The sequence below is a fragment of the Plectrocnemia conspersa genome, unplaced genomic scaffold, assembly GCF_051122295.1.
Source record: "Plectrocnemia conspersa isolate PC_06_02 unplaced genomic scaffold, ASM5112229v1 ptg000012l, whole genome shotgun sequence".
NCBI lineage: Eukaryota > Metazoa > Arthropoda > Insecta > Trichoptera > Polycentropodidae > Plectrocnemia > Plectrocnemia conspersa.
In genome coordinates this window covers 758,031-783,869 of record NW_028277176.1, presented here as the reverse complement: position 1 = coordinate 783,869, position 25,839 = coordinate 758,031, and the positions used below count along the sequence as shown (strand labels likewise).

The window sequence follows — 25,839 nt, the reverse complement described above, 5'->3', positions numbered from 1 at the left end:
TCGTATTCTAAAGTATCATTTTTATACCTTATGGCATTTTGCAAAAGCCGACAAAGATTTTGCGTAAATTGAATATTTACGACCAAAAAATTTTCACTGATATTGTGTTGGTGAGTGCCCACACAAACTTTTATAATTATCAGTAGCGTAATTTTAATAATATGACAATTTAAAAATTGCGATTATCTGGCACATTTTTCGATCGCGCGCAAATATGCCAGCTGTACATGACAGCAGCCACCGTGCGGACGTCATTCACGCCCGCCGTCCGAATGGCATATGAAATTTGCGACAGTGTGGTCGCTTACTCGAAGTCGTAGGTCTCGGCCGACTTTAATTGTAACTTCGGTTCAGACAACTTCCAGAGAGTGTAGTGCAGGCATAACAAATTAACAAAGGGTTAAATAAAATATTTTGTTATAAATGCTACCATAAGAATACCGACTTTCAAGGGCGGCTTATTCCTATCACCGCGCACGAGCGCGCTTGTTTCTGAAAACACAATAGCGAAAGTTTCCCACATAAATTTGAAATCGGCTACCATAAACCGTATGGTCTTCACTGGTAACACAGAGGTTCAAATCATGGCAGCAGACTCGAATTCTTATTTAAAAAAATGCGATATTCTTAAAAACCGTAACATTTATTGATCATAAATTAAAACACATAATAATTTATAATTTACTATATAGTCACTGATTTTCAGACTAAAAAGCCTAGTAATTTTAATTCTTAATTGTATATATTCAATATTTTTGTAACGTATTAGGTTACAAAAATATTGAATATATACATATAACAAATCAGAATAAATAGGAAAAAAATTTTGTTTACCAATATAGCTACATATGTAAATCGGGTATCATTATCGGGCGACGTTGCTGAATGCGGAATAGTCCAGTTAAATCAAAAAATAAAATTACAGCAAAATGGCTTATTTAGCGTTCTATTCATATAAAGTAAATGTTATTTATATTTATAAATGATATTTTTTTACAATATTATAAATATTATGTTATGTTTAAATAAATATTTTCAGCCTATAGTGTATTTTTATTTTTAGTTTTGGCGCAGTCAACACTGGTTTAGACTAATTAGACCATATGGTCAAACTCCACAAATTTTTTCCACAAATGCCACCCCTTTTTAAACGATTTTTTTATGGTTGCTTCTCAATGGCCACAATCACAAATAAGAAGAAATATTTGTAAAGCGAAATAATGGCTGTTGTTTCGGCGATACATTGTTTAGTCGTAACAAATGGTTATAGAAGTTTAAAATACTGCGGTTAAAATTCATGTTTTTGTTATATAAGTCTGACTTTTGAGTGTTTCATCATGACGATTTCTTTCAAGGATTTGTTCGTGAAGCACCTTTTTTTAAATAACGCTTTTCATTGAACGATTTCCGAATCCTACATATTTAGAATCTAGCTTTTGTTTAAGATGTTATTGTAAAATATTATCTTAAGATTTTCCTAATCAATAAAATAAATGGATAAATAATTAAAATAAAATCTAGCTAGGTCATACAGATATTGCTGATTTAGAGACTTTGATATCAGTCTCACTACTCGTTAAGTGGTTGTTAATTGTGTTAGCTTAGTTGTAGCGCAATAGACAATCGCCTATTATATAATTATAATTCCGATCGATTATCACAAATTAGATATTTTCTAGATTATTTTATTATTATGGATAAATTTACAATGAATTGTAAACTGTTAAAATACTTTATTAATAATATAATATATATCACTGGTTTAAAAAACATTTTAATGAAAAGGGCTAACGCTTTTTTAGTTGCAACGGAAGATGACGACACTGATTTTATTTGTAATTTTTACAAAAATTTCTATTTAATTGTTGTATATTGGACATTATTTTGAATGTGGGCTATAAGTTGATTGTATGTTATATTATTTTGGAGATGTAAGCGCTAACGAGTAGATACCGAAGCGCAGTCTTGATTTATGAGCGTCGGTTTCAGGGTCTCTGCTGCATATTGTCGAGCGCTCGTATATCATTGTGTGGAATTAATCAGCGCTAACGAAACATCCGAGACGGGCGATCATCATCACTTGAGCAGGGATAAAAAACATCTCCATCGTCTGTCACGGCGTTAAATAAAGAAGAAGAAGAAGAGCCGCGAAAATGGCACGAGAAAGTAAGATTTACCTCGGTGTACAACAATAAGATGGATGTGTGGGGGGGGCCCGCACAATGGGGATCCTGTAATGGTCTTCGGGATAATCCAACCCCCACCACTCTCGGCCGGGGAGGTCGTAATGAGTGGTCCTCAGACTCTTCCGTCGCCAGAAACGCTCCCCCGGCGCCGCATTGTTAAAAAAAATACAAAGTCTTCCATGGTTGTGTCGCTGTAATTAACGTATGAATTACACAATCGACACCGGCTGTGCAGGGAAAGCACTCGAACGCCGATTGTTGTCGTATGGCAACACTGAGCGGCATTAACCTAAGATTCATATAAAACGGATCTTATAGTAAATATTTAAAATAAATAAAATAGCAAAATTATACCAAAATTGAAAAATATTTTTGACAAAATTAAGTGGATACGTATACCTATATATCGAATGTACGACCTATACCTAGAACTTCTATTAGTTATTTCTAGCTTGAGATACAAAAGAACCCGCATACAAAGCATTGACTTAGAAGAGCAAAAAAGCAGCCGCTTCCCTCTTCACGGCAATACAGCTGCAACGTCCAGCCTGATTTTTTAGAGAAGACTAGATTTAATAAACGCAGATAAGGCTATGGAAATATGGTGTATTTATCGTAAATATACTAAAAAATGATTACATAATTATAATAATTTATTACTAAAAAAAATTTTCTTATATAAAAATAAACTCACGAACAATGAAGTGTATAATATAAATTTACTTATAGGTAAACGTGTTACATATATGTGATAACATAACAGGTTATACAAAATTATGCATAAGCACATACTAATGTACAATATTTTTTTATTTATAAAAATATATATGTATGTATTTTAATTACATATTATAGATTGTTAATAATATAAAATCAGTAAGTTTAATTTATTACCTTTTTATTTTTATTTAATTTTGTTCTAAGATTTAAGTTGTTTATTTGTTGTAAGTTGTTAAGTATTGCTTTAACAAATATGTACAAGAAAGCTCATTAGAAGTACTTTTTAATTTTTCAAGAAAATATTTGTTTTACTTAGTCTATTCTAAGACGACAACTTTAATAAAAAATTGTGACTGTTATATTTGATCCTGTTTTATTTTATTTTAGATGTGAAGATACATTGACCCCATTATGTAGTACACCAAATGTTAAACTTTTATAAAGTTTCTTATAAAACTCAAAGTTTAAATTGATTTAATATTCCCTTTGCCTTACTCGAAAGAGCGTTAAAAACTTTATAGATAAGAAACGCAATAAGCATGACAATCGTCAACGCGTTAATCAATTTATTGACGATAGCCAGCCGAAAGGACTGTCTGAATTTACTAAAGTTTAAATGTAAAAAAAACGTGTCGTCTGCTCGGCACAAAGGACGTTCACGTGAAAGAGCTTTGAGTCTGAGCGAAGATATCGAGTCTTGTTTACCGTGAAACTTATACCACCGATGAAAATGTATACGAACCGCAGAATAGAGATAGTGATCTAGATTCTGGCGCATGAAAATCTCCCCATGTTATGCCCTTTATCTTTGTCGCCGGTGGAATGAACCTTAACGGTTTTATTGACGTTTTGCGAGTGGGAGAAAAATTTATTTTCGTCTTTAATCGTAAAAGCTTTTAGTAATAAATTAAATACCTAATATATTAAATAAAAATTGTTTTAAACTGTACTTATTTTATGTAAGGATGAGTCTGTCAATATTATCTGTAAAAATAAGCAGTGTGATCTGGCTGTTATTCAATAGTAAAAAAATATTACTCGGGAGACTTATTTTAATAATATTTTTTTATAACAAAATTTCGATAGACTAAAAGCTTTTATTAAAATTTCGATGTTACAATTTAGAATCGATAACTAAATTAATATCATTATTTAAAATAATAAAGGTCGTCGGTATTATATCAGATTTAATTAATTCCACGAACGCCAAATAATAAAGTACCGGTTTTGTTGTTCGACGCGCTTTCAGCTTGTCGGCAAATATAAAATAAAAAGCAATTTAATTATATTAAATAGAAAGAAATTTAATTTCGCAACAGGATTTAATAAAAAAAAGTGGCTTCTATCATGGCGCAACGCAATGGACCCCACGCCGGGCACAAAACAAGGCCCCATATGGAGGCTCCATTGTGAGAACGTTTATATTTTTGCGCCGAAATACGTTCGAGTAAGCAAAATTGGGATATTAATTTCGAACTTCGCGACACTCCGAAAATGAACCGAGGGACGAGGGACGCAATATAACACGAGCATATACTACGTATATTATTGAGGATAGGGGAAAGTAAACGGTTTCGTGCGAAAACATCTCCTTATGAAACCGTCGACTTTTTATTTTTACTAAGGTGTGTCGCTAAGGATCTGGAAATGGAAATCAAGTATAATATTTCACTACCACGCCAGACCACATCCTAATCTTTTCACATAAAATACGTTTATTGGGCTTACGTGTTGTTTAAAGTTTTTGAATGCATTCTCTGAATGTGTATATTTTTTACTTGGCACTAGCTTTCGTCCACAATGTGGCGAACATTCTCAGATGCAGAGCAAATGAATGTCTTATTTTTTGTAGTAGCAGTATTTCTTATTTATCTTACTAAACAGCTATCCTTATTTTTTTGGGTGCCAGTCCACCACACTCACGCTATCCATCAGTATGGGAGAGCAACCCTTCTTGGGTTAAAATCCAAACCCTTGAGGAGAAGTGACCTCTCGGGCGTACCGTCTGAGGTAGAGCGCGAGGCATGCATTGCAATGCATGAACATGTCTCCCTGGGCGCTCGGGAGAAACACTAATGCATCTCCAATAATATACTTAGTACTACGGGGAGTGGGGGACCCACTCACTCGGCCGTCACAAGCTGGGTACCCACCCCTAAGGGTTGGACTCGTAGGGCCAGCGGTGTTAAAGTAAAATTCTATTTGAAAATTGCGCTTATACTTTTGACTTGTAAGAGGTCTCTATAAAATATATCATTTAATGAAACAATGGTTTTATTCATTCTTGTGAATATTAATATTTTTTTAATTAAAAATTATACGAATTTAATGTGAGGTTTGTGCATGATTTTTTTCTATGTTAAAATCTGTATGGAAAATCGTAAGCCGTATAAATCCAATCAACACGTCACATGTGTTGATTGTCTGGCAGACTGAGAGAGTACGCAATTTGCATCGCATCGCTTGGCTATTGAGGCTGTATTATGTTTGCTCCTACAGTCGTCACAAAAATTAATATAATTTTTATTTACATTATTTTAATAAATTTCTTCCTTGTGTTTTTTTAAACCCATGTTTTTGTAATACTGCTCTAAAGCACTACAACCTGCAGCTATAAAAGTTGAATTGTCGACACTATCCTCAGCAACAAAAATATATTCATTATATTGAGAAATATTTAATCACATTTTTTTCGAACGCTATGAACGAGCAATTTATATATAACAAAAATCGTCAATTTATTGCTTAAGTGACTTTTGCAAAGTATTCATGATTTTTCAGGAACGAATTTATTTTAGAAATTCACGTGCTAATTTCCGGGCAGTCGCTAAGAGATGCGATTTGCGTCGCGTCGCGTCGCTTGGCACTTTATATCCATCTGGAAACTATGGCAATTAATATGGTAAATAAATTTCTTTAAATTTAGCGATCCCAAAAAAGTTTTTTTCTGTGTTTTTTAAACATATTCTAAGGCACTACAGCTTGCAGCTGAAAATGTCGAATTGTCGACACCACCCCTCAGACTCTTTAAAAAATAATCAATTCACATTATGCCAAGAAATATATAATCGAGGATATAAACACGTAAATGATTTTTACCTCTTATAGAAATTTTTCAAATCGCCAATATATTGTTAAAGTGACACGCGCTCCGCATACCAAAACGGAGCATCTTTGACTTTCTTGTCATGCATACTCGACTCTTTGATATGGGTACTTTTAGTTCAAACTCTTTCACAGAAACTATAAGAAAAAATCGCAATACTAAAAGTAGCTGGTGTGAAATTTCGGTGCAAATACTAAGTTTTTTAACAAGTCTTAGTTGGACCTAGGGTTAGAGCAAAGCGAGCGAGACAACCGCCTTAGGCCCCGCACTTTAAGGTAATTTTTTTAACAAATATTTTTATGAATTATATTCTAAAAATAAAACAAGTTAAGCGACTTTCTCGACAAAAAATCGTAACGCGCGTCTAAGCGCACCTCGTCTGGATACAATAAGGAGTCTTTTATATTTACAATCCATTTTTATTTCTTGAGATTTTGCAAGGTCGCTTTGCACGAAAATTCGTGCAGTTATTTCTGTAATTTTCCAAGTAAAAATATTTATATATTGGTTGCGAACGGCGCAGATGTTTATTTACTGTCTATCATTTCTTGGCTATGGACGTCATTACCAAAGGGGGGCTAGACAGGGGGCATGTGTCCCGGGCACCGAATCAGGGAAGGGGGCAAAATAGGCGCCGAATACTTTTTTCAATAATCAATTATTTTCCAAAAATCAATCATTATATTTCTACACTACCATATTTTATCCCAATATTTACGGCAAATTAAAATTTTAATTAGAATTTGTATTTCAAAATGAATTACAACGACGGCTTAAAATATTGTTTGTCACAAAACTACTATGGTTGATAAATTTATGAGACTTAAAATATTCGTAGAATAACGGATAAAAAATTTGATAAACCGCATATTAAATTAATCTAATTTAAAAAAAAAATTATCTAAGAAAGATTTAATTTTAGTCATAATATATAAATTTTTAAGTTCACTTACAAGATGCAATTCTGTAATGAAAGCAAAGTAAGATGGAGATAAAATAGCAAAGAAATATTTTGGAACTATTCTTGTTTTGTTTTTGTCTGTGAGCTTCGGATAATTTTAATATATGAATTTACTAATCGTAAAAACACGGGAAAGAACTCACTCGTCCCAATATATTATTGACAGCAAAAATGTGTTTCTACTATGAGTCAAAGGATTAACAGAAACAATATTAAGTGAATATCGTTGGCAACTCTCGCGGATTATAAACTTGAAAGCATCATTAATGATCATATTAAAATCTTGTATTTATAAATCAAGCAGAATTTGCTCTTTTCATATTTCCAAAAGTGAATAATGAATATTTAGATTACTTTTAAATCGATAATGAATATTAATTAATTAATAGTAATTAATATCAAATTTGCATTGAAGTATTTAAAAAAAGCTGTTTACATCCCTTGCTAGAGAGCTATCCATCAACCAATGGATAACAAGCGATCAAGACTAACGATCATAAAACATTGACGGTAAATAATTACAATAAATGCTGTGTTTGTGTATACCCTGTGTATTTTAAGCAAATACTCGCAAATATTTATTTTGTTAAACCGCAAATGTTTGAAGATGCCAGATTAAGCAAATTGTTAAATAAGGATTTCCTGTCCCTTATCGATACACCACTTTCACTACCCACTCAATCTCTAAATGGGTTTTGAAAAATAGAAGAATAGCCGGAGAATTTTGCATCTTGAAAATTGTGTGAGTTATATTTTTCATATGGAGAAATTAAATATTATATTGAAATTAAAATATCCGGATACCGGTCAAAAATAAGAGGGTACTCTTTTCTTTTTAAAACGCGCGGGTAACCTGGTACCCGGTTCCATATATATCCGGATATAAGCCCTAGCTGGAGTGTACCCAGTCAGAGCTATGTATGAAGAATTTGAAGAACTGCTAGGGCTGCTGGAAAGCATATCAGAAGAGCTATCAATGAGCTCTGAAACCAGAAGTGACGCAGTACAGTTGTTTTCGAGCATACCACATTTTAAATTTATAGTTTTACTGGAATACTGAAACACTATTTAGTTAACCGAATTCAGAAACGGTTGCAGGATCCTACGATAATTTTTAGAAAAGCAGCAGCTGATATTGAAACCGTGAAACGAAGTGAACGAAAACCATGTTGTTGGCTCACTAAAACCCATCGACAGTGATTATAAATATGCTTGTAAAGAATGATACCATTTTAATATTTTACTAAAATTTAAGCAAAAAATTGGTTAAAAAATTTCGATAAGAAAGGAATATATTTAAAACGTGAATAGGTTATGTGAGAAAGAATTAAAGTAAAGCATACAGTTAGGTTAAATTGGATTAAGATATTATTATACTCGAGTGTAAGTCTTATTTTATAATGCGAGAAAACAGACAAACTTTTTAATTTAAGTTGATACTAACAAACTTTTATTTTCTTTCACTAACTAGCTATTTAAAAATGTTACAAACAAAATTGTTCTTAAATTACATCTTCTATATTATAATAAATGTGTTTAATCTTTTACTTAATAAACAAAAAGTTTAGGTACTACATGTTGCTGATTATTGATAAATATTACAAACTAATTAATAAACATTTTTAACACCATAAAATAGTATTTTGTGATATTTGATAACCTGATTTTTTTAAGGGTTTATGTTTAATATAAATAATAATAGTAGCAACCTAGATCAAAGAACGATACTTGATTTTTAATAAGATAAACGTAGGGATGAGTTATGTAAGCATATAGGTAGGATGGATGGGTATTTTGAAGGAAGGTGATTGAAAATATTAATGAGAAAAATATACCGTTGAAGTAAAAAATAAATTAAAATCACTGAGCGAAAATGACGTCATTGAACGGTGAACGTTGCTTTCACAACGGGAAAATTTTAATTTTCTACTCGACGACGTCTTTTTCTTCTGCTCATTGTAACCGACGTACATTTGTAAATACTTCTGAGTGCCATCAATAAAATGAACAAAGGGAAGAAGAAACTTCAGATCAGCGATTCACAAAACGTATGGCATTGAAAGGTGCAGCAGTTTTTGTTTAGGAACTTTTCGTATGTTTACTTGTTTAAACCACCACTGTAAATAAGCCGTGACATATTTTGCGTTAAAAAAATATAGCAGAATTAATTTATAAATAATTAAGTTATATTTTCTTTGCGACGCTAAAAACTAATTTAATCAAAACTTCATGAAAGTACCAAGTGCTAAAAACTTTCAAAAATTATGTAATAATTTTGCATAGTGAATTGAAAGACTATAAACACATGGATAAAAAGCGTGCCATAACCTAAATTTAATGGTCATTCTGAATTATTTAGGTTATACTCGTTACAAATGTCGTTATGGCTATAAGATATTAAAGCAAAGCAATTATAACAGAAAATATTTTTACTTGTTTTAGTCAACATTTGTGCACGTAAAAATATCGGTTCTTGTTATATTTAACCAAAAAATTAAATATTGTTAAAGATTTTTTATTATAACTATACCTAACTCATACATTCACATTTTTATTTCTGACTGACAAATATTTAAGGAAGTAAAAACAAAATGTTTGCGAAGTGCTAATTAAAAATCCCTGTCTCTTCTCTTACTACCTGCTTAAAATGCAGCTGTGAATTTATCAGATTTTTTAAAAAATAGTTTAGTTTATTTAGGTTTTTAACTATTAAAAATATTCGTATAAATTTAATTCAAAGACAAAATCGAGAAATGCATTTTTCTGTAAAAATAATATTCAATGAGAAACAATAATTCTAAGCAATACTTAATTAGGTTATGAAGATATTAATACACTATGAATTTTCTAGTTACAGAATTAACATACTTGTTAGTTAAAGAAGCAACACGAATTTTGAGTGTTGAGCATAGAACTAAAGCAATTTCAAATCAAAGTGTATTTTTAGTCCACATATTATAATGAATATTCACAAATGTACCAAAAAATTTCGACAAACGAAAATAATTTAGGTGAGTCATTCTACACTAAAAATGTGTCCCAGTTAATTCGGAAAAAACGTAAAAAATGATTTTATGGTTTAACAACGTGATACTCCGAATGTTTTTTAAAAAAAAATCAGGTATTTTACATAATAATTTTATGTTCCGAAAACGTTTTTTTTTTTATTTAAAAACGAATTTCAAATTTTACAAATTTATCTGAAAAAACAACTTGAAACCTATTGAAAAACTAATAAATTTTAATTGTGATCAAGTATAGCCAGGCGCAAACAGTGAACGCCAACAAAAAAGCAAAATATATAGAATACTAATTAAAAAAAAAATATAAAAAAGAAGCTGAAAAACCCCTCACTTCAAATAAGATATGCGATATTTGTAAAATCTGGGAAACAGTGAAAAATTTTGTGTAAGATCACCACCCAAATAAGACAATAAGCACTACGAACCGTGAATTTATTCTATGACAATGCAATGTGACATTTTCGCCATATCCCCGTTAGGAGACAAAAGGAAATAGAATGGTTCCTAGTAAAAATTTCACAAAATAAAAAAGATTTCCTTGAGCTGTCGAGTACATTAACTAACGCATATTATCATAAAAAAGTGCCAGTTTCACTTGCGATAAAAGCATTTTTTACCGTTATAGAAAAAAATAGTTTCTATATTTAAAAATAATCACCGTTAGGAGACCATTTAACGGATTAAATACGCGCCATAAATCATACTGAGTTAAAAATCGAATAGCAAACGCAAATCTTAATTCCAAGCATAATTATTGAGTGCCCGTGTACAAAAAAAACTACCGTTATCGCGGCCGACCAAAACACTGGTGCAAAAAAATGGACAATAATAACCTAAAATGGCAAACAGTGACAACAAACAATAAAAAAATACCAAGAAGTCCAGAGCATCTAGTCCAAACAAAAAATATAATTACTGGCTCGGGGAAGCACAAACAAAAAACAGATACAATTGACTCGAAGAAGACAACGGAACAAATATACCAGAGATGAACTAAAACCACCACCGATCTTCTAAGCGGGGATCAAAGATATTAAGCCCTTAATAAACTCGATAACTATCGAATATTTAATCATGACAACTAACAATGAAGAGGTTAAAATTCAACTTAAAACTAGCGATAAATAAAGAACATATTGTAAGAAATATCTCCAATATTTTACAAAAAAAAAACACTATCACTGTTTTACATCGATCTGTAACCTAAACAAAATAGTAAAGATATATATAATATAAGATACAATTATTAATAAATATAGTTTTAAAATTTTTAGCTCCACTCATTAAAAAATAAATACCTCAATGTATGAAATGCCAAACATACTGTCAAACCAAAATTATTGTAATAAATCACTAAGGTGTGTCAAGTGTGCAAGAATGCATTTAACTATCGAATGTCAAAGGAAAGACAAAACTAACTACATAAAATGTGGCAAATTATAGAGGTTGTCGGTATATAAGCAACTCCAACAAAAACAGCATCCAACCAACCAATGCAAATACAACATAGTCAACAAAGAACAAACCAACGTATGCACAAAAAGTTAGAAATGACACAACGCATCCGACCAAAATTTTAGAAAAAAATAGTGACTAATATAAGAATAATGATATTCCGAAATAAAAAAATGATGGAAGAGTTGAAGCATAAAATGAGTACCTACTATGCTAAATCAACTAAACGTAGTTGTTTCTAAAATTGCAAAATGACCGTCTTATTAGATATTTCCATATGGAATGCCAATGGTCTATTGCAACACATACAAGAAATAAAAAAAATTCTCGAACAACACAAAATAGACGTCTTGCTGGTCGCCGAAACTCATTTCAAGAAAAAAACTATGTTTTTCAAAATTCAAGACACCCAGAGGGAACTGCACACGGAGACACAGCAGTAATAATTAAAAACAATATTATTATTATACTCAAAATAATCACTGGCAAGTCAGATGCGAGGCCTTTTGTATTCTTTTTTAAGTAACGTTTCAGTCACCCTGTATTGAATCGACATTCGATTAATAAGATTGATCATAAAGACCTTTGATACATAATGCTGATAATGTAATTATGGCTGTCGATCCATCATGTAAGCCAGCCATTCCTTCACCTCTGCAGACCCTTTTTTGGACATTTGTCCGATAAGTCCTTGCCCGTACAATGCCACGTAAAATTTAATCAAACAAAGCCGCCTTTTATTGAAAAAAAGGGCCTTGTACGACAAAATGAAACAATTGTCTTTCTTATCTTGCACACCGAATGGTTTCGCCGTTGGTCCAACTCAGCACGCGCCACGGCGAGAGCGTGCAGATGAAAAGTTTCTGGGGTCTGGCATACAATAAAATGTAATGAGGGTCGTCTGAAAAACTTTTCGTGATCCATTGCTTTTTACGAGTGGACTGCCACATTCAATCTTGGCGCGTGCACGAATATTTTCGCCAATATCGAGACGCCAAAGTGTAAGTGCCCATCAAATGCCTGAAATAAAACATACTTTTGTCGGATTGGTTTCTCATATAAACCTCCCCCTTCCCGCTTCGACCCTCACGTCCTTCATAGTATTATGTCTTCTTGTCTCGTATAAAATTTTGTTAAAATATGACCGCATAAAATGCGACACCAAACGCTCGTAGTCGTATAGATCTGGTATCAACTCTAAAATAAAAGTTTTATAGATACTGACATGTCTCGCGTGAATGGAAATGGATTCTAAGAAAACGCTCTCACAGATTCTATTTTGGGAGGACCTCAAAAATAAATTGGTGTATTTCAACAAATAACATATACAGGGAGGTCCAAATATAAAAATATAAACAAACAAATCATGATAAAAATTTTAAGAGATATTTTGTTCGTGAGTCAAATCTTTATATATTTATTTTTTTAAATATGGATATTTCATAATATCATTACCACAGCAAAGCGGTACATCAAATTCAAAGGTTGAGTTTACAGGTATTTTTGGACTATTATTGACTACATAAGGATTCAAATTAAAATTTTTGTTAAGCAAAATTCTTATATCTTTTGTGGAATTTTCCCTTTTGAGGCTGCTTAAATTGCGAGCTGCTGTTTAATTCATTTAAAAGCCTTAATTTTCAGCGAACACTCGATTATTATTATTTTTATTCGAGGGCACTTTAGCGTCGTGCGCTTTATACTAATTTATATAAGACACTCCCGATATAACACTCTGAAGTTGGTCGCGATTAAAGTTTTTTTAAATTAGCTTTTTCAACAAATTTAATCTTTATAATAAAATTTAATTTACGTTTGTACATGTCTCTACCTGTGAGAAAACATTTTTTTATTAATAATACTAACTATATAAATACAAGTGACTTGTTTTTAAAAAAAAAATGACTAGACATAGAAGTCAAAGAAGTTTTTATTAAATTTATTACACTTTATTTAATAAAAAGTCGGACTTGCTTAGTCCAAAGGTCTAGACTGGTAACTCGGAGGTCATGGGTTCGAGTTACGGCAGCAGACTCGTATTTATATTTATAAAAATACGATATTATTAAAAAGTGGGTCCAGCTTTAAAATCTAATCTATTATTAATAAATTATAATACATATAATAATTTATATTAAATTTCTAATCTGGTGTTTCATTACGTCTGATTGATATACCTGATTGCTATAAATTTACCTCAATGTGACTAACGCATTGGGCTTCGCCTTTCAGGTTAAAAGAGGATATTTAAAAAAAGGAAAAAATTCAATACTGGTATTCCAGTGTTGTATTTTAATAATGACAAATCACAGAATTGAGAATATACCATATACTATGTATTAAAATACTTCAATCAATATTCATGAATTTTATTACATTTATTTTATTTTTAATTAGTTAATTATTGTATTCAAAATGCGTTTTTAAAAGTACCAGCAAAATATTTATATGTACAAATACTATTGCGTTGAAAAAATAGTCAAAGACTTTTTCAAATGCGTGCATAATTAATTTAAAGGTCATTCTAACTAGCATTTTGAACAAATAAAATGAAAAATCAATTCGCCTTGAAATTAAAGCCTAAGAATGGAGGAGAGATTGAGGAACTAAGAATTGATAATTATTAATATTTCATGGATCATTGTTTCGAGACGTTATTTACTCATAAACCGGAAAAACTATTTTTTTGTAGTAAGGGTGCGCCATAGACAATGAGCTATACTCTGCACAAAATACTATTGTTCTTTTAGCCCCTTGCGAACGATCGCCGGAATGTGAGCTAAGATTGTAATAACCAAGCTCTTTGGAGGTAAAACCCAGCAGATGTAAGTTAATTTATGCTAGCATCAATAATATATATATAAATAATTATAATATAATATTAATAATAAAATATATAATAAAAATAGCCGACAGTAGCGGACTTAATGACGCCTAAATTTAAAATAAATTCCGCTAAGAAATTTAATATAAAAGACAATGATATAATATCTAGTAAAAATGTTTTATCAAAGAAAAGAAAATATTATAAATAATGCATTAAAAATCATTGTTCAAAAAGACAATTAGCTATATTATCAAAAAAAAATAATAAAAAATTAACACGTTTCGTGGGGGCGTGTGCAAGAAGCGATGCAATTGGCCCGCTAACATTCTTATCTGCAATTCGCCAAAGCTGTTTTAATCCAGCACTATAAAATATGTGATACTTGGTTACAAAGGAGCAGACAGGCAGTCAGACAGACAAGGCGACAGAGAGGCGGGCAGCTGCGGTGCAGACAAACGGATTGGTATCACAGCACGAGATAGTGACATCTCATGTGGTAATTTATACATGCTATCAAAAATTGCATTTCCAGCGCGTTTTCCGGCTTTAAAGTCTCACCCCTTGTAACCCGAAAGTCAAGAGCTTAGAATTTTATATAATATAAACATAATCGTTCCTGTGTTTGACAATAGAAATTTATACAATCATTAGTGACACACGATAGCCAATCAAACACGTCACGTTTTATATACGCTTATCGACACGCGTTTCACACAGTAGCGATATCGTAATTATAAAAACGTTTACGGTTTTGGGTGTATTTTACGACGCCATTCGCCCGTAGGGATCCACCCTCATCATGGGAAATTTGTCTAAAAGGATCCGAGTGTAGCGCGCATGCCATGATCGAGATAAAATATCTCCAAGAATGTTATTCATAATAGTGATTTATGACGAGAGCGACGAACGATCGCGTTTTTCTTCACGTTTTTACGCGATGAAGACGCCGAGGGCTAAAGGACGACAATAATTCAAAAGCGTCGGGTGCTGGGATGGTTACTATATTATTTATTAATAAAACGATAACATGTCAGTCAAGCATAGGTATGACTAAAATAATACACTTATATATGAAGAAACAGTGCCACTTCCCAAAATATGTTATGTAAGTAGGGTTTACGGATAAAACACACCCGAGCCTGATAATTTTGCTTTTAAATCTATATTTTATTATATTTACTATTCTACAACTATAAGATCTTTGTGCGTTTATTAAAAATAATATAAATATGATTGTGTTTTTGATCGATACTATTTGTTAAAAGATCTCTTTGAAATTAATATATGTAATGTTAGCATAAGAAAATGAAATATTATAAAAAAATAACATAATAGAAAAAAAATGATTTGTCATGTTTATTTGCATAATTTATTACTTTGGATAAATAAATTGTAAAAGACTCAATTATGTTTCCCAGACTTCTTCGTTCATTAATCTTCAATCGGGAAATTGGCGCAGTTAAAATATTTCCAGTACGTAATTAGGTTACACCGTCTTTCGACAAAATTAAAATTGTCTGAATTGTTCATCATCCATCATCCCAATCTCAGCTCAAGTTTCGCCTACGCAAAAACCGGTTATCTCCCTCCTCCTCTTCATCAAAATTGCACGTTCAATCAGCTTAACACTGATGTGAAAATATCTTCCATAAAGCAGTCGCTTCATCAGAATTCTACGAATACAACTTGCGTAACAATATCTGTTTTGAGAGAGAGACTTTGTAAATATTTACTAGACACTCTATATTAATAAATTATTGAGAAGTCGACTACAATTTCATTCATAAAACCCCTGGAGTCGAAAACAATGTATCCAAAATTGCCACGTGATCCTTCGAAGGCAAAAAATACAGTTGAATTTAAATACATTTAAAACCTTATGAATATCTATCTTTTTAAATACTATCGTATCGTATTCGGGAGTCTCAGGTCGAATCTGCACGTCTCTCTGCCATGTTTTGTTATTGTGTCTGCAAGTGTCTTCTAGTGTCTGTCGGTGTCTGCCCTCTCCTCATTGAAAACCAGGCTTAAGTATTGTTGACGAATCACAATCATGCAACGATCATCCAGCCAATCGTTGCACTCACTTCTTAGAACATGAGATTTGCTTGATGGACATCTCTGAGGCCGAATTGTGCAACGGGAATATTGTGACCTTACGGTGCTTTTTGTTTTTCGGTGATATATTGTTTTCGTTAACCGTTTCACAACAAATAAATATTCTGTCACCGCATCGGAATACACGTTTTTCTAGTCGTAACAAGGGCCTTTGTGTGGTGTCATCCTTTACACTATTGTCTATTTTATTCTTATTGATAAATGATCATTGATCCCCCACAATTTATATAAATTACGTCCTTTCTATCAATGAAGCTATATCCGTTTAATTAAAAATAATATCATTACACCAGGTGTAGGTATATTTTCAGGCCAGCGTCATACTAGGGTTAAATTGTCCCGCCGGCCGAAATTTATAGTACACAAGCGTCAAGTAGGTGGGTATTATCATGATTTACTTTCGACGGCACACGCACTCGGCCGTAGCATTATTATGAATTTATCGTCGAATTTCGGCCGCGAAGCAAAATTCCTCCTGTCCGTCGCCGGCGTCAAGTGTTAAGGCAGTTTTCCGGTCGTTGTAATGTGCTATATAGTAGTCATCTGCAATGCGCTCTAATAAAGCAGGACCCCGGGCCAGGGATGGCCAACCGAGGCCACTTATCCGATCCGTGGCACGCGAACCGCATTCCAATTACGTGCGCCACCCCTGAGCGCATAAATTAATTTCGGAAAATCGCAACGGCCCGAACCTCTCTCGGATGTAATGCTTTTCCAATTTGTTTCATTTGGCTTTATTCTGATTGATTCCGTTCTGAATTTCGATAAGTGTCACGATTTGACGAGCGCCATGACGATTGGATAAATATTTTTTAATTGCAATTAAATAAATATTTAAGAGCGCAAGAGAAATGTCAATGGATAAATTTAGAATGCGCGCAACAATAAGGACATATTTAATTTATTATATATATATATATAAAAACTAGATACTTAGTAGAGCAATGTAAACACAAACATCAGTATTACATTGACCCATATATTTGTATTCAATTTTGCTATAATGAAATGAATAATGTATTAGTATAATATAGGAAGATGGCACTGGTATGACATGTTTTGTTTCTTAGTTAGCAATTTGCGTTTTTATTTTTTTAGGATAATTGCACTGTATAACTATTTTGCCATAAAGATTATTCAACGTAGCACTGTCTAAATAAATTTCGCAAATAATAATAAAATAATGTTTTTCAGAAAAAAATTTGAATGAGATTTAATTGAATAATGATAGAAATACCAATATGAATATATTTCAATAAAAATACCATCACATTTATTCTCAAAAGTCAGTGGAAAAATAGAAATAGACGCAAAATTCACGTGATCTCTAAGTACAGGACAAAATTAGAACAAATAAAAAACGCTAATGATTTTACAAAACATAAAGCGATAATTAATTGCACTTTAGTTAAATTCATATTAACTTTGATAAAAATAATTTGCACTATGAAATACATGGCACAAAAAATAAATTATTCCATTATAATTATATTGACTTAATATTTAAAAAATATTTTCACATTGAGCAAACTATGCACACAAGAAAAAATATTATCATTATCAATAATGCACACAATAAAAAATAGTATCATAAAGTATATATAACTATGTTATTATTTAATTTCAGAAAAAAGCCATTTTCATAATAATTTCCCTTCTATTTTTCTGTGATAATAATCGGGCGCAAAACTTATTAGCAATTTTTGCATATACATTTCTATGTTTTCCTTGTTGTTGATGAAAATTCCAAGAAAATTCCTGAGCTAACTTCACAAGATGAAACACGGGTATGTTTTTACTAGGAGCGTTGATATACAATTCATTACATTTTCGGCGCAGCGTCTGCTCAATGGGACACTTTTTAGAGTTGCTGAGGGGCGGTGTCGACAACCCTCTGCAAACTTTAGAGTGCCCTAGAGAGTCACGACTGCGCTCCTTATTCATGCCCACCAGGACGTCATTGCTTAAGAACACTTCTCTTACACGAGCCATCACAGCTCATCAACAAGCTTGTCAACCACAAGGATGTTTTCAGCGATAGTTATGAGGAGCTAGAAAAATATATGTGCGATGGTGCTCATATATTTTAAGGCGGCCGGTCAAAAGAGCGTGCGTCATATGAGCGCTTCTTTATAAGAGCGTTTACTAAAGTAGCGCTGTAACAAAATAGCGTACGTCAAATGCACAGACAATTATATGAGCGCTTGACAAAAGAGAGCACGTCATAAGAGCGCAAAAATTCTTGGAGAAAATCAAGTAATGAATATTTAAGGAATTAGGTATACAAAATATAAGTAAATTGTGAGAAATTTACAAAGAATAAAAATTCACGAGATATAGGCGGTAAAATTAGTATTTTATGTGCCAGAGCGTAATGACGATTAAAATGATTAGACAATGAAAATATTATTATTTATTAATTATTACGTACATACTCAAGTATGGCTCCCCATCCCCATACACACGATATACATCAGTGAAATTAAGATTACTATAAATAATATTGTAAGATTTACAATATTCGACAAAATATCCTTTTTATCCATAACTAGCTTTGAATATCGCCCCAGTATTTTTAGGCATTATAATTTGGATAATAAAAATAGACATAAAATCTTGTGGTTTTTAAGAAAAATATAAAAAATAATCAATGAAAAGATCAAATCTCTTAAAAAGACCAATTGACAGTTACTCATTAATTTCAGTGGACGACAAAAAATGTAATTTCTTATTAGAAAACCCGATACCTTAGAAATATGAAAATACTGTTATTCACTAATGATATTTGAAATTAAAACCATATTTGGACATACCAAAATATTTAGGAATTTATTAAAACAGTTTTTTTAAAGGTTATTCTAAAACTTGAAACTTGTACAAGATTTAAAATTGGTAGAAATAGTCTTAGCATACTAAATACCCTTGCTGCACTATCAATCCAGAAAGTGTATAAAATAAATCAAATTAAAAATAAAAAAAATGTAGAATTTACAATTTTAAAAGGGGACCATATATAGACTTGTTTTAGAAACAATATTCTTATTAGCTTACAAATAATAATAATAAACTAATCTCCCTTAGTAAATTGATTAGTGTTTTTATAAATCGATATATTATTTTATAGTTTCGGGTAAATGGATCTCTTGGTGCAGAGCTATTATATTGTATTAGGTTAACAATATTTACTTGGCGCACCATACCAATTAGTTGTCATAATATTTAAGATTAAAATAAGATTATTGGCATAATCCATCTTTTTTTAAGTAGTTAGATATCATTTCTACTACTATTACTGTCACAGTAATAACATTATTATATCGTCATTCGTAATTATATGAATAATTTGTAAAAATAAATCAATATATGTATTTATAAATAATTAATATTATTATTTGAGTTGTCGATAGTTGTCAATCGGTGATTTGAATAGTGCGAGCGAAATAGCGAGCTCTGCTTGCATCTCGCTCTTTTTTTCTAATCGTTTTTATTTGATAATAGACACACAATATTAAGTAAGAAGTATGCACAATTAGAGCATATAATCCAATATCATAAAAATATAGATACCCTTTGAAGGAAAAAATCAGTTTAAGACCAATAATTGAATCGCGTATGTATCGCGTCGTTATGCGGTCTTAAAACCGCAACCGTCCGGCCATGTTCCGGTGAAAATTTTTACAATAAACTTACACTCGTAAATTGAACATTATTCAGTTATTTGCATAAGTTGAAAATTCAATATTACTAAAATGTGTTTACCGGAAGTTTTTTTTACCATTAATAAATTGAAATTGGCAAAATTAGCTCCAACACACATTGAAAGTTTTGAGTGCAACGCTTGGAATACGATGTTGAGTTACTAGCACAAAGGGTTAAGTATATGACACAAAAAATTACAAAGACATTACCTTGTCAACTGCACGATGCCTAGAATTGCCAATTGTCAATCGGCGTCTCTTCCCCCGCGAGGCCCGCGAGGCCCGCGGGGGAAGGGGACGGTTGCACGCAGTGGAAAAATACTGGTGCAACGGCGCCTTGCATAGTAACAATATTATTAACACTAATTTGAATTATACACTGCTTAATTCTAACACATACACTATCACTTTATAATTAAAAACATCGAAACGGATATTATTATAAAAAAATATGAACGAGAACACTTATTCGAGAAAAATGTAACAAAACAATTTATTCGACCGTTTACGACCGCGGTCGCATTCCTACTGGTGTTTTTTTAAATATTTCTAGATGCATTCAGACAATTCAAGGTTATGCTTCATTAAAAATAACAAATGTCATTCACCTCTTTGTCTATTTTTAAAATATTTATCTCTAATTCCAATTATTTTAATGCAAGTTGTTTGTTTTCGAGAGTGACGCGAAGGTCACCTTGCTGTTGTTGTTGACCTATTTAAAGTATAATGTCGAAGATTTCAAGTTTATTATTATGAAAAATATTATTAAAATCTAATTATAGGTAAAACATTCATTTTGCCGAATTCAATTTAATTATCAAAAAGGGAGTTACTTACGATTTTTTAAATACTAAAATTAAAATTAAAATTATGTCTACGATAATTAGACTTAAAGTAGTAATTAGTCAATCTTTATGATTCTTTTATTAGTCTGATATTTAGTTTTAATGTGTTATTACTAGAGACCTAAATTTTTCGCGATTACGATTAAATTATTTTTTTGTGAATTTCGTGTTCTTTCCATAAATTTCTTAAGTCGAAGGAACCCAAAAACCAACCGCGATGCTGTGAAAATTGAATATTATATTTTATTTATCGCAAATAATTAATATGCCTGCCCTATAACTGTACGCATTTATTGCTAGTCGATTCGACAATTATTTGTCAATTTAATGAAACATTGCAGAACAAATCTAATGATAAATTCAAAATCAGCGTTTCATTGTAATAAAAATATATGTATATCTTACGTTTGGGGATGGGGAGCCATATTTTTGTATGTACGTAATAATTAATAAATAATAATATTTTCATTGACTAATCATTTTAATAGTCATAACGCTCTGGCACATAAAAAACTACTTTTACCGCCTATATCTCGTAAATTTTTATTCTTTGTAAATTTCTTACAATTTACTTATATAATATTTTTTATACCTAATTCCTAAGATATTCATTACTTGAGTATTTTTGCGCTCTTATGGCGCGCTATTTTTTGACAAGCGCTCTTATGACTGTGCGCATTTGACATGCGCTATTTTGTTATAGCGCTACTTTGGTTAACGCTCTTATGATCCAGCGCTTATAAAGCAGCGTTCTTTAGACGCATGCTTATTTGTCCGCGCTCATTTGTGACGTTGCCATATTTTAAGTGTGCACCATAAATGTGTATTATTATTTGCACTATGCTCATCTTGACACATCGGTAAAACATATCAAGGCATAATATCCCGATTTATATTAAATTTTTAAAATAAAAATGTTTTAAAAATAGAATAATAATTTTTATAACCGTATCTAAAAAACAATAAACTGATACTGCCCTGTGTGTTTGATATAAATACTACTTATTGCATGATTTCATGACAAAAAAATAAATGAAGTTTTTTTCACAATTACCAAAAGACACTAAATCCACTTTTAGTATATATGTTAAGACGGTTTTAGAACAGATTTTTTAAAAATTAACCTTGTAAATATTTTAATTAAGTTTGTAAAAAAATGTAGCACCGCTAAAAATCTACAGAAAAAATGCTCAAAGGTAAAGGAAATTTAGGTAGATTTCTGTATATATGTATGTGTGTAAAATAGTATTTAAAATAAATTTTATATTATTTTACCATCCATTATAATAGTTTTTTAAAAAAATATTTTTAAATATAATTTGTTTTTAATATTTACTTTTAATTTATTTTTAATACGTTTTTTATGACCTTCTATTTTTCTATAAGATTTTATTAGCAAAGTTACATTTTTTATTTGTTTATTAACTGAGATTAGTAATACAAGGTTTTAAAGAAATGTTATGGCAGTTATTGTGCCCTCGAATTTCGTTGTATCTATACTATAAAACATGAAATACATGTGTCTGCCTGACACAAGAACTCCTGCCAAACGACACTCAAACAAGTCATTTTTAAATTTGAACTTTTAAGTTGAAAGCTTAAACTTGAACTGAACAGCTATGTACTGACGACCGATTACGTGCTACTGCAATACGTGATGATGAGACACTAAAAATATTGTATATAGCTAAGTTTTGAAATAAATAAGTAATAACAGGGTGAATAAAATGAATTAATATGAATAAATAACTAGTTTTAATCTACTCTGGAGTTTGAATCTATTGTATTACTAAATAATAAAACTAGTTTTCTTGAAAATCTTATTAAATAATAAAGCTAGTCTTATAAAAAAGAACTTCCATAAATGCTGATATACTAGAAGCAATTATATTTTTAAGATCTAATTCAATTTATATTACGAATAAAAAATATATATATATACAGTCAACATGGCAAAATAAAACCAACTAAACAAACTTTTTCCCTTGCAAGTATAATTAATAAATTTGTTATTTATATTTATTTTAATGTATATATTTTATTTTACTCAGGGTATATTATATCAATGTCACCAAATTTAAACATGTGCTTGTTTTTATGAAACACAACAATAATTGTAAAAATTTAAAAATGTTTTATTCATATTGCCTCTGAAAGTGTCGTATTTTTTTCACCCAGTCCGTTCGTACACAGCATGACTTAATTATCGGTTTCACATGCAATTTCCGATAATCCGTACAAAATGCAGTGGCGGATTGGACGCACTTCTGGTCGACAGGAAACGTTCAGGTTCGACTCTCGGGGCATTTCCTCGGAGCGTGCACAGTTTTCTCCTTTCGAACATTTACCCTTGCATTCTCGGAGAGCTTGGAATATTCGTCGAATGCTCGGACAGAATACGTAAACTGTTGTGCATGTTCAGACAACCTTTTTACAAGCGGGTCGAATTGTACGAAAAATAAAATAATAAAAAGAGTACGAATGTAAAGTAGCCAACGATTTACGCTGCAGTGTTAACCCCTTCGATATCACCGAGTAATATTGCTACTGAGGAGAAAATTTTCGATTTTGCCTCGAAAATTGCCTTCAGCAAAAATATCAAACCGTCCGAGAATTTATCAAATCTAAAACTCTGGAATAAAAATATAAAATGACGACAAATCGAAACTGTTACTATGTCTATAGATAATATGTGTATATACATGGAAAGGCTTGATTTATTTTACTGTAATGAAATGTCGATAAGTCCCTTTTTCCCTTGAACCCTAACCCATACCATATAAGTAGCAAATTCATCGCTTATCAGCGCCAAACTCCCGTCAAGTGTAGTAGGGTTACAGTTTCCCCGGAATTCCCGGCCAAGTCGGAGCTCATCAAGATATCCGGATTTTCCGGTATCCACAACAACCCCTCTTCAAACATTGGTTACCCCGTGGCCGCATTACTCGGATTATTAACCTTATACCGCGAGGGATGAATGCATCTTCGCGATATAATGGGATTACTGGAAGGATTTGATTTCGAAAGATTGCTTTCGACCCGACCCCACCCGGTAATTGAATTCGTCACTTAATTAACTATCTACCTTTCACCCTCTATCTATCTATATCTCTTTTTCTTCAAATAATGTTTTTTGCTGTTGAAAAAATAATGAATGAATGACTACCATCCGACAATAACTGGAAACGATTATTTATCGGGACTATAAATCTGAATCCGCGAAAAGGGTATAGGGGAAAACAACACATTTTGCAAATTAAATTTTTGCGGAAGCGAGTCGAAAAGTTTGGGGTTTTTTTACCTCGTTTTATTTGCGTGATATGTTTATTTATAAGCACGAAATTTAAGCTTAAAATATAAAAAAAGTTTTTCCTGTACTTAATGATTCTGGTATATTAATAATAAATTTCACCAACGAGATAAATTATAAACTTCAATACCTGTATGCTTATATTATAATTACGGCTTTCAATTACGAAATATATTTGTATTAATATTTATTAATTATAATACAAATTGCACATATATTAAAACTCTATATAATTAAATAATAAGTCTTTTAATGACAATTGTAATCAGTAATGTTTCCCAAAACGAAAAACTTCTAGTTTATAACATAAATATAAAATTAAATTATTTTAATCCTAAGCAATAATTGTATTGTACAGCAGTAGATTTACAATAATAATATTTAATTGTACAAAAAAGTTTTAATAGGACAAACTCGAAAGGAAATTTAACTATGTGCCAAAATACTTGCAATACAAGTGTAATAATTTTAACAAATGTTTAATGACGCACCTAAAAGTAGAAAGGGTATCCAAAATGTTACAAAGGGTGATGCTAAAGAAGTTCCATAATCCCAAACGAAGGGATTATTCGGAAAAGAGCTTTAAAGTCTTACATAACAATTAACTTAACAGAGAGTATTAAATATTAAACTCACAAAAAAGTATATTACAGACATTCGGAAAAACACTTCAATTAAAATGAATTACCACACAGAAAGAAATTTCGAAATTATAAAAAAGCAAACTTTTCATGTTTTCAGAAAGTTCATAAAAAAATGTTCATACTTATAGTTTCTGATTTTATATTAAAAAACATAATTGGGAAATTATTTTAGTTTCTCATATTTTTTGTAGTCCGCAGATGTAAAACATTGAGAAACACTGGCCTAGACAAATGGCAATCATATTTTCGCGAGCAGTTACTGTCCGGTGATAGAACCCCTGTGCCACATTTTCGTCAAATATTAATAGTCTATGGGAATTATTTATTCAAATTATTTTTTCGAACATTTTTTAATCAATTCTAGAAACAAGTTTTTGTCGTCTGGCATATAAAGTGTTAATAATATTATTTTAAAAATCATGAAAACTTAATCTAAAACTTCTAAATAACAATAAAAGGTTTTTTTATAGCTACGACGTCGATGAAAACAAATCTTTTTAAGCAGAACTATAAATATCAAAGCTATTTTACAGCATATCTTATCGATTTATTTTATATTAAAGATCTTATATTAAAGATAAAAACAAGAAGTTTTATTACTTTTGCCAAATTCTAAAATAACTAATAATACATCAAATATATACATATGTCATTTTAATGTTATTAATAGATGTAAAATACTGATGGTTATAAAAATAACCACTGTGCTAAACAATCTATAGTCGTAACTAGTGCTTAAGATAAAGTAATATACTTATTATTTACGAATCTTTCCAAATAATATACTTAAAATGTAGTATTAAGTACTATGTATAAAATATCACTATATAAAGATGTGATATCAATATTTATGAAGCAATGTATGTATGTGTATTCATTGTTCTTTGAGTGCTTCAATCCTTTGAGCATTCGTTTTATCTTTGATAGAGACAGACTATTTAAATGC

General features: G+C 31.2%; 1 protein-coding gene across 2 annotated transcripts in view; it reads right to left on the bottom strand.

Moving 5' to 3' along the window:
• LOC148227885 (acetylcholine receptor subunit alpha-like) overlaps positions 1 to 25,839 on the bottom strand; it is a 299,478-nt gene that overhangs the window by 270,372 nt on the left and 3,267 nt on the right. The window contains exon 1 of one of the 2 annotated variants that reach the window (XM_088200523.1): positions 20,305 to 20,605. The exons of the other annotated variant lie outside the window; for it this stretch is intronic. The gene's annotated coding sequence lies outside the window, so the exon portion shown is untranslated. Of the gene's footprint in view, positions 1 to 20,304; positions 20,606 to 25,839 lie in introns of those variants that run through there. 2 annotated transcript variants of the gene reach the window in all.